Source organism: Myotis brandtii, unplaced genomic scaffold (assembly GCF_000412655.1).
Source record: "Myotis brandtii unplaced genomic scaffold, ASM41265v1 scaffold326, whole genome shotgun sequence".
NCBI classification, from domain to species: domain Eukaryota; kingdom Metazoa; phylum Chordata; class Mammalia; order Chiroptera; family Vespertilionidae; genus Myotis; species Myotis brandtii.
In genome coordinates this window covers 884108-888914 of record NW_005362534.1, presented here as the reverse complement: position 1 = coordinate 888914, position 4807 = coordinate 884108, and positions in this window count along the sequence as shown.

The window sequence follows — 4807 nt, the reverse complement described above, 5'->3', positions numbered from 1 at the left end:
TTTACACCTAGAAAACTAAGCAAAGATGGGTAGGTCATGTCACATCCCAGTATTCTTTCAGTCTTACCTCCTGGTGTTCCCCCAGCATTTTGCTTCCATACATAGCAAGGTACCGGCCTGTACTTCACCGCCCGCCCCCACCCCCCAGCTTTCCTGAAAACTGTGTGTCTCCAAGGTATTGTATCCCATTGGCCTCAGGTGCAGGGCTGGTCCAAGCCTCCCCTAGTGCTGGCCAGCTCAAGGCCTGCTTAAATCCTTGGGCAATATTTATCAGCCTTACATTATGAGACCTCGAGACTTTGCTGTTTCCAAAGTGCCCAGATTTTAAGGAATTTTATTGTTTTCTAAGGCCACAGAGCAGGGCTGCATCATGGAAAGTGTCCTTGTGAATCCGCAGCAGGGGGGTGGGGGGTGGGATGGAGTCAGTTATAATTACTACCCACCGGGAGCGGGGTTGTTCACCTGACAACACTTCTTCCAAATGAGCCACAGAAACTGTGAGATAATAAAGGTTTGTTGTGTGAAGCCATTCAGTTTCATACTGAAATAAGACGTATGTGATACAGTGAGAAAGGCCTGGAAATGGCTTAGATAAGTTTCCAAAAATTGGTATCCAAAGCAACTGGTGGATTTGATAAAAAGGTATTCTAAGTTTTCTGGAAAGACTCAGGAGACAAAGATTTCCAACTCACAGCTGCTCAAAAAGGAAACAATTGTAGAATTATACATGGGGAAAAAACCCAGTTATGCGTGATACTACTAGTATAATCTAAGTGATACCATTGTAATTAGCTAGCTATTAATACAGTCAAACCTCAGTTCTCAAATGTCTCCCATCTCAAACAATTTGGTTCTCCACCAAATTGTTCATAGAAAACTGTCTCGGTTGTCAAACAAAACTCTAGTTCCCTACCTGATCAACCTTTTCATGTATGATTAGTCACCTGTCTCTCAGGGGACAGAGAGCGGAGAGAATGCACAAGTATGAGTCAGTTTAGCGGTAAATCTCACGTTGTTAACATCTCAGGAAATTGTTCAGTGAGTATTTTCTAGTGGGAAGAAATGATTCCGTTTTCAAACAAATCACTTCTCAAACAGCTTTCTGGAACAAATTAGATTCCACTGAAATAGAAAAGGAGCAGAACATTCTATAAGCCAGACATTCTATGAACCTGGCCATTTCAGGCAGCTTCAGCAGGAAGCTGCAGTTGCAATGTCACACTCGCCAGGGAGCAACCAGTCCATTCCCTGCAAACCACTGGGGGAACAGGTCCAACAAAGGTGAGATGGACACATGTGCGGTAAAGTTGGGGCGACACAGGGAACATGCCTGTCAGTCAAACCTGGGAACAGAGATCATTGGCTAGAGGAAGTGAAGCCAATGCAAGCCCGTGAAAATGTGGTAAATCATAATCCCAAGGGGTTCGCTCTCTTGTTCCTCTGGCTTTGCTCCTACCTGTGCTCCCTCCATAGCCATGTGGCCCTGCAGACCCCCCACACAATGGACTGATAGACAGCAGCTGGGAAGACAAGCTATCCTGGCCAGATGTGGACTGGACTGTGCTTTAATATGGAGCAGAGACTCTGAGCATTGGCTTTGATCTTAGCCCCGTTGAAGACAAAATGGAGGGAGGTGGGACCTGCAAAACTCAGGGGTTTAATTCAACAAAAATAAAGCTTTCTACATACCTCATCCTCCTGTGTGAGGCTCAAAAATTCCTTTTTTCACGACATTGCAAGAAGCCCACTTCCACCGGCAACCGATGGGGACAGTGAGAGCTCCCCACCGATAATATGAGTGGGTACTTCATTGGTTCTCAAAGTGCAGTACCAGACAAGTAGCATCAACATAAACCAAGAAACATATTGGAAACACAAATTCCCAGATTCCATCCCAGAAAATAAATCCAGATAAAACATCAATTTCTTAAATTAGATTTCCATCTGGTGGCATGTCCATGAGCTACAGTTCTTCCCCGCCCCCCCCCTCCTATTTCTTGTGTTAGGGTGCCATCTGGTGGAGCTTTTATGCAATTGCAGAATTTTCTCCTATCTCTTTAATCTTTATTGTTGAGAGTATTACAGATGTCTTTCCTTTCCCCATTGCCCACCACCACCCGGTTCTCGCCCTACCCCAGGCCTTCACCACACTATTGTCTGTGTCCACGAGTTATGCACATGTGCATATAACTTCTTTGGTTAATCTCTTCCTGCCTCCTATCCCCCTTCCCTTTGAGATTCATCAGTCTGTTCCATGTTTCCATGACTCTGGTTCTATTCATGTTTATTTTGTTCATTAGATTCCACAAATGAGTGAGATCATGTGATATTTGTCTCTGACTGACTTATTTCACTTAGCATCATAATCTCCATGCCAATCCATGCTGTCACAAAAGATAAGAGATCCTTCTTTTTTATGTCTGAGTAATATCCTCTGGTGTAAATGTACCACAGCTTTTTATCCACTCATCTACCAATGGGCACTTGATTCTTTCCAGATCTTAGCTATAGTAAATAATGCTGCTATGAACATAGGGATGCATATATTCTCCCTGGTTGGTGTTTCGTGACTCTTAGGATATATTCCTAGAAATGGGATCACTGGGTCAAAAGGCAGTTCCATTTTTAATTTTTTGAGGAAACCCCACACTGTTTTCCATAGTGGCTGCACCAGTTTGGACAGGTACATGGGGAAAAAAAGACCTGTGACCACCAACTTACACCATAAATAAGAATAAACTCAAAATGGACTAATTTTAAGTCACAAAGCCATAAAAATCCTAGAAGAATAAGTAGGCAGCAAAATCTCAGACATCTCACATAGCACAATTTCACTGGTACATTGCCTAGGGCAAGAGAAACAAAGGAAAAAATAAATGAGAATACATCAAACTAAAAAGCTTCTGCATAGAAAAAATGAACAGCATCAAAATGAAAAGGGAATCCACTGTATGGAGAACATATTTTCCAATGATACATCTGATAAGAGGTTAATTTCCAAAATATATAAAGAACTCATACAACTCAACAAAAGGAAGACAAACACTCCAATTGAAAAATGGTCAAAGGACCCGAATAGACACTTTTCCAAAGAGGACATAGAGATCGCCAACAGACATATGAAAAAATGCTCACTCACTAATCATCAGAGAGATGCAAATTAAAACAGCAATGAGGTATCACTTCACAGCTGCCAGAATGGTTAGCATCAATAAATCAACAAACAAGTGCTGGTGAGGATGTGGAGAAAAGGGAACGCTTTTTGTGGTGGGTATAGTATTTTATTTTTTTATGTTACAGTGTCACCCAGGAGAGAGAAACATCGATCAGCTGCCTCCTGCACACCTCCCACTGGGTATGTGCCCGCAACCAAGGTACATGCCCTTGACCAGAATCGAACCTGGGACCTTTCAGTCCGCAGGCTGATGCTCTATCCACTGAGCAAAACCGGTTAGGGCAGTATATTTTTTCTATTAATCCGTTTGAGTGCCATTAAGTAGAATTTTCATGTAACTCCATAGATATGTTTTTCTTATCACTTTTCTTAGAATGCCACCCAATGGAATTTTCCTGCAATTGCAAATCAGAGTTTTTCTTATTTCTCAGGTTAGAGGGCCACCTGGTGGAATTGTGGAATTCCAAATTAGATGTTTTTCTGGTTACTGGTCTCTCTCTTCCCCCATTCTGTCCCTCTCTCTCTATGTACACACACACACACACACACACACACACACACACACACACACACTTGACTCTTGAACAAAAAGGGGATTAGGGGTGCCAACCCCCACACAGTTGAAAGTCTGAGTATAACTTTTGACTCCCCCAAAACTACTAATAGCCTACTGTTGATCTGAAGCCTTACCAATAATGGCTCACTGCAAAAAAAACGAGTGCTATTTTCACTTTTCACCTTTTTTCATAAAAAATATCTTTGGATTTCTTTTGGTCAGCATAAAACGGGTACTAAGGTTGGTCTTTCTAAAATTGAAGAGTCAACACAAACTTTTGAAAAGTGGGAGAATAACTAATAGAAAAAACATAGTTGATTTGGAATTACATGAAAATTCTATCAGGTAGCGCTCTAACCTGAAAAATAGGAAAAACTTCTCTGATCTGCAATTATAGGAAAATTCCATTGGGTGACATTCTAAACAGAGTACAGAAAAACATCTGTATGCAATTACATGAAAGTTCTACCTGGTAGCACTCAATCAGAAAAAAAAAGATCCTCTGCAATTACTAGATAATCCCAATAGGGGGCGATATATAGCAAAAAATTAAATAAATAATAGGACATGCAATTACATATACTGTCCACACGATGACACTCTAACACAAGAAATAAACGGCATTACACTTACACAAAATTTACACACGGTGGCACTCTAACACAAGAAATAGAAAAATTTGACACAGCAGTTACATGAAAAATCCATTAGATGGCACTCTAACATAAGCAATAGAAAGGATTGAGCTTTTGTGGGGGAAGGGAATTCTCTTGGCATTTATCCAAATATGAGATTATTACAAAATATGTGGTGATAAACTTATAGGATTTATTTACTTAGTAAATTAAAGTGTAAATTAAAATTTAGCACATATATTTTCAGTGCTTTGGACATATTTTAATTATTTCATTTTGTTGACTTGTTTGTGCCTACAAACAGGTCCTCTAGGGCAGAGACCAAATATCTAACTTTTCCACCTCCCCAGCCTCTACTACAATTACTGATATAATGAGAATTCAATAAATAAGTAAATATTTATTTTTAAACTGGATGTTTATTTAAATTAAAAATATATT